This window comes from Papio anubis, chromosome Y (genome assembly GCF_008728515.1).
Source record: "Papio anubis isolate 15944 chromosome Y, Panubis1.0, whole genome shotgun sequence".
In the NCBI taxonomy this organism is placed as follows: Eukaryota; Metazoa; Chordata; class Mammalia; order Primates; family Cercopithecidae; genus Papio; species Papio anubis.
In genome coordinates, this window is record NC_044997.1 from 3,152,260 (window position 1) to 3,158,669 (window position 6,410).

The 6,410-nt window shown below is 40.9% G+C and overlaps 1 long non-coding RNA gene across 1 annotated transcript in view; it reads right to left on the reverse strand.

Moving 5' to 3' along the window:
• Nucleotides 1-4,539: 4,539 nt before the first annotated feature.
• LOC116272383 overlaps nt 4,540-6,410 on the reverse strand; it is a 2,265-nt gene continuing 394 nt past the window's right edge. Inside the window, exon 2 of the long non-coding RNA XR_004181088.1 lies at nt 4,540-5,435. This is a non-coding gene — a long non-coding RNA (uncharacterized LOC116272383). The remainder of the gene's footprint in view (nt 5,436-6,410) is intronic.

Genomic DNA, 6,410 nt, shown 5'->3' on the forward strand with positions numbered 1-6,410 from the left:
GGATGTTTTAGATGCGGTAAAAGGGGACACTTTGCAAAAGATTGCCATGAAAACCAAAATAAAAATCCAGAAGCAAAAATTCCAGGCCTTTGCCCAAGGTGTAAAAGAGGAAGGCACTGGGCAAACGAATGTAAATCTAAAACTGACAGTCAAGGAAATCCTTTATCTCCCAGGCAGGGAAACGGGATGAGGGGCCAGCCCCAGGCCCCGAAACAAGCATATGGGGCAGTCAGCTTTGTTCCAGCCAGCAACAGCAATCCATTTCAAAGCTTAGTAGAGCAACCCCAGGAAGTGCAGGACTGGACCTCAGTTCCACCTCCCACACAGCACTAACACCTGAAATTGGACCACAAACCTTAAATACTGGAATATATGGACCCTTACCACCTAACACTTTTGGGCTACTTTTAGGAAGAAGTAGTGTCACCATGAGAGGCTTACAAGTCCTCCCTGGAGTTATTGATAATGATTATGAGGGAGAAATTAAAATTATGGCCAGAGCTATTGATAATATTATTACTGTCCCTCAAGGAGTTAGAATAGCTCAGTTAATCCTACTACCTTTGGTTAAAACAGATAATAATATCCAACACTCTAATAGAAATATAAAAGGTTTCGGATCATCAGAGATATATTGGGTGCAACCAATTACAAATCAAAAACCCTCTCTAACCTTATGGTTAGACGGGAAGGCATTCACTGGGCTAATAGACACAGGGGCCGATGTAACTATCATTAAACAAGAAGATTGGCCCTCTCATTGGCCTACTACAGAGACTTTAACTCACTTGAGAGGAATTGGGCAAAGCAGTAATCCTAAACAAAGTTCTAAATACCTAACATGGACAGATAAAGAAAACAATTCAGGCCTCATTAAGCCATTTGTCATCCCTTACCTACCTGTTAACCTGTGGGGGCGAGATCTGCTTGCTCAAATGAAAATTATAATGTGTAGTCCAAATGATATAGTTACTGCACAAATGTTAACTCAAGGATACACCCCTGGTAAAGGTCTTGGAAAAGGAGAAAACGGTATCCCACAGCCTATACTGGTTTCAGGACAACTTGATAAAAAGGGGTTTGGAAATTTTTAGCTCAGGCCACTGACATACCTGCACCCCAAAGGTGCACTGACCCCATTACTTGGAAGTCAGATGAGCCCGTTTGGGTTGATCAGTGGCCTTTACTCAATGATAAACTAAGTGCTGCCCAACAGTTAGTGCAGGAACAACTGGAAGCAGGACATATTGTAGAAAGTAATTCTCCTTGGAATACACCTATTTTTGTTATTAAAAAGAAGTCTGGTAAATGGAGACTCTTACAAGATTTAAGAGCAGTAAATATCACTATGATCCTTATGGGTGCCTTACAACCAGGATTGCCTTCACCAGTTGCGATTCCTCAAAAATATTTTAAAATCATTATTGACCTTAAAGACTGCTTTTTTACAATTCCCCTTCACCCTGCTGACCAAAAAAGATTTGCCTTTAGTCTTCCATCTACAAATTTTAGACAACCAATGAAGCGCTATCAATGGAAAGTCTTACCTCAGGGTATGGCCAATAGTCCTACCTTGTGTCAAAAATATGTATCTGCTGCTATAGAGCCAGTCAGAAAAACATGGACACAAATGTATATTATACATTATATGGATGATATTTTAATAGCAGGAGAAATTGGTGAACAAGTCTTACAGTGCTTTGCCCAACTCAAACAAAAGTTAACAGTAGCCGGACTACAAATAGCCCCAGAAAAAGTACAATTACAAGATCCATACACCTATCTTGGTTTCCAAATTAATGGACCCAAAATCATTAATCAAAAGGCCGTTATACGTCGTGATCATTTAAAAACTTTAAATGATTTCCAAAAATTACTGGGAGACATAAATTGGCTTCGACCGTATTTAAAACTCACTACAGGAGAGTTAAAACCTCTTTTCGATATATTAAAAGGAGACTCTAATCCAAAATCCCCCAGGTCCATTACCAAAGAAGCATTAATAGCACTCCAACAGGTAGAGCATGCCATTGCAACACAATTTGTTACCAGTATTGATTATTCTCAGCCATTAATATTCATTATTTTTAACACAACAATAACCCCTACTGGCTTATTCTGGCAGAACAATCTCATTATGTGGGTACACCTGCCCTCCTCCCCTAAAAAGGTTTTGTTGCCTTATTATGATGCCATAGCTGATCTAATTATCTTGGGAAGAGAAAACAGTAGAAAGTACTTTGGAATAGAACCCTCTACCATTATACAGCCCTACACTCAATCACACATCCATTGGCTGTTACAAAATACGGAAGCCTGGCCAATTGCTTGCGCTTCTTACACTGGCATAATTGACAACCATTACCCACCTAACAAACTCATTCAATTTTGCAAACTTCATGCGTTTGTGTTTCCCCATATTACCAGTAAAGAACCCCTCAATGCCGCATTACTAATTTTCACTGATGGATCTTCCACAGGACTTGCCGCTTACACTTACAATAATGTAATCGTTAAATTCCAGACCACTTATACATCAGCTCAGCTGGTCGAATTGCAAGCTATAATTGCAGCATTATCAGCTTTTCCTTGTCAGCCACTTAACATTTACACAGACAGCGCCTACCTGGCTCATTCAATACCCCTCTTAGAGACCGTGCCTCAAATTAAACATATTTCAGACACAGCTAACCTATTTTTACAATGTCAACAACTTATTCAAAAAAGGACTACTCCCTTTTTCCTTGGGCATATTAGAGCACATTCAGGATTACCGGGACCTTTAACACAAGGTAACGCAACAGCCGACACGGCAACAAAAACCATAGCCACAGTCACTATAGACAATTTACAACAAGCACAAAAAGCACACGCCTTACATCATTTAAACGCCCAAACCTTAAGGCTTATGTTTAAACTTACCAGAGAACAAGCTCGACAAATAGTTAAACAATGCGCCAACTGCATAACGTATTTACCTGTTCCTCATTTAAGAGTTAACCCCCGAGGACTCATCCCCAACGAAATTTGGCAAATGGACGTTACTCACCACTTAGAATTCGGTCAACTAAAATATATCCATGTATGCATAGACACCTATAGTGGATTCATTATTGCAACTCTCCAAACAGGAGAGGCCACCAAACATGTCATAGCTCATTTATTACATTGCTTTTCTATCTTAGGAATACCCAAACAAATCAAAACAGATAATGGCCCTGGTTATATAGCCAAAGCCTTTTTACAATTCTGTAATACCCTACAAATTAAACATACCACGGGCATTCCCTACAATCCCCAAGGACAAGGTATAGTAGAAAGAGCCCATCTGTCATTAAAAACTGTTATCACAAAATTAAAAGGGGGGAGCTGGTACCCCGTGAAGGGTACCCCCAGAAACATACTCAATCATGCCCTGTTTATCCTTAATTTTTTAAATTTGGACAGTCATGGAAAATCGGCTGCCGACCGTTTCTGGCATCCTGAATCTCAAAAACAGTTTGCAATGGTAAAATGGAAAGATCCACTTGATAATTCATGGCATGGCCCCGATCCAATTTTAATTTGGGGAAGAGGCTCAGTATGCATTTTCTCGCAAAAAAATGATGAAGCCAGATGGCTGCCTGAAAGATTGGTAAGACAAATAAATCATAACCATTGTCAGTCCAGGGAAAATAAATCTCCCTGAGAAGTTTCTTCCTTTTTGTTTTTCAGAAAATGAAGCCTAAAATGAGATTCCTTTGGAAAATAATCGCTCTATATAGCATAGTGACAGTCTATGCAGGTTTTGGTGACCCTCGTAAAGCAAGAGGATTACTACGAAAACAATACGGCCAGCCTTGTGACTGCAGAGGGGGACAAATATCTGAATCTCCGTCAGACAGAATCACCCAGGTGACTTGCTCGGGCAAGACAGCGTACCTAATGCCAAACCAGTTATGGAAATGTAAGTCTACCCCCAAGAGACACCTCACCTAGCGGGCCGCTCCTAGAATGCCCTTGTAGCTCTTTTCAATCTTCTATACATAGTTCCTGTTATACCTCCTATCAGCAATGCAAATCAGGCAATAAGACATACTATACTGCCACGTTACTAAAAACACAAACTGGAGGTACCAATGACGTACAAGTATTAGGATCCACTAATAAACTTGTACAATCTTCTTGTAACAGCCAAAAAGGAAAGCCTGTTTGTTGGAGCACTACCGCTCCCATTCACATTTCTGATGGAGGAGGCCCATTAGATACTGCAAGAATTAAAACCGTCCAGAGAAAATTAGAAGAGATTCATAAAGCTCTATATCCTGAACTTCAATATCACCCCTTAGCCCTGCCTGAGATTAGAGATAATTTTAAACTCAATGCTCAAACTTTTGATATCCTCAATGCTACTTACAATTTACTTCAAATGTCCAATACAAGCCTAGCCCACGATTGTTGGCTTTGTCTTAAAATGGGCCCCCCTATTCCTCTAGCTATACCTAACCTTTTGTCGTCCTATGTCAATTACTCAAATGAATCCTTGGTAAATAATTCCTGTCCTATTATTTCTCCCCTCTTAGTTCAACCGATGACGTTTTCTAATTCCTCTTGTCTCTTTTCACCGTCATATAATAACACGAAAGAAATTGATCTAGGCTATGTTGTGTTTGACAACTGTACCTCCATAATCAATGCCACTAACCCTTTGTGTGCTGTAAATGGCTCGGTTTTCGTCTGTGGAAACAACATGGCATATACTTATCTACCTACAAATTGGACAGGGCTTTGTGTTCTGGCCACTCTTCTCCCCGACATTGATATCATCCCTGGAGATGAACCTATCCCCATCCCCACTATCGAACATTTTATTTATAGACCAAAACGAGCCATACAATTTATTCCCTTGTTGGCCGGACTAGGAATCACCACTGCATTTACTACAGGAGCCACAGGCCTAGGAGTCTCACTAACCCAATATACCAAATTATCCAATCAATTAATTTCAGATGTACAGACCTTATCCAGTACTATACAAGATTTACAAGATCAAGTAGATTCATTAGCAGAAGTAGTTCTCCAGAATAGAAGAGGTCTAGATTTATTAACAGCAGAACAGGGAGGGATCTGTTTGGCTTTACAGGAAAAGTGCTGTTTTTACGCCAACAAATCCGGAATCGTCAGAGATAAGATAAAAACGTTACAAGAAGAACTAGAAAAGCGCAGAAAAGGCCTGGCCACCAATCCCTTGTGGACTGGACTCGATGGACTCCTCCCCTATCTCCTGCCATTTCTTGGTCCTTTACTTACTCTTCTACTCTTTCTCACTCTCGGGCCTATAATCCTTAATAAGCTTATGGCGTTTGTTAGACAACAAATCGAGGCCTTCTAGGCCAAGCCTATACAGGTCCATTATCATCGCCTTGAGATGACGGAAAATGGTGAGTCTTATTTACCTTAATAAGACCACCTCCCCTGTGCGCTGAACTGGACAGTCAATGACGGGTAAGAGGACACTATCCCCATCGGAGCCTAAGACAGGAGGGCCGCCCTTGCTGCTGCCTTATCCCATGACGGGCCTAGAAGATGGGGATGAGATGACCCAACCTAAGACAGGCACAGTTCCCGAGGGGTCATTTCTTATCATAAAATAATAAAAAGGGGGACCTGTCCAGAGCTGCGCGCCCCAGCCATAGCAAATAATAATTAATGATTAAACGCCCGAGCTCTATTCCTTTCCACCTTCTACCTCCTCCCTAGATTTGTTGTTTCTCTTTTGTATCAATACCTCATAAAAGATGGCGCTCTTCCTGTTTTGTCTTCACCTGTTTTTCCCCCGCGCCATGAAAATTGTTACTTTGTAGCGCAGGCACCATCCTGCGCCCGGGAAAATTACCAACTGACAGCGCAAGCGCAACATGACGTCTGACCAGAGAAACTAATACCTACCTAGCCACACCCTCCGCGATGAGATCATCTCCGCCTCTGGCCCAACCCGTTCCCCTCCAAGTGTATATAAGGCATTGCATTACCGCCATTAAACGAGACTTGATCAGAGCACTGTCTCGTCTCCATTTCTCGTGTCTCTTGTCCCCCAAATTCCCACTCCCTCCTCCAGGGCCTGCTTCGACGATCCCGCGGGCCAGGATAAACATGAGCTATTAGAAGCAATTCAGAAGAGAAATAAGGTAGCTTAAGTTGTATCATTACTTAAAGTAGTGCTTCTCCCCTAAATAACAATATTTTTCTCAAATAGGACTATGGATGAGGGATAGATGGGCATAAAATTTATAGTTATAAAATGTTACTATTTTCATTGAGCAATTTTGGTACAAAAAGCTATGAATATGATGGAAAACAATAGGAGAAAAACAGAACAAAATATTTGTATTGCTTTTATATAATAATACTGCTTCAATTTATAAGCAGTT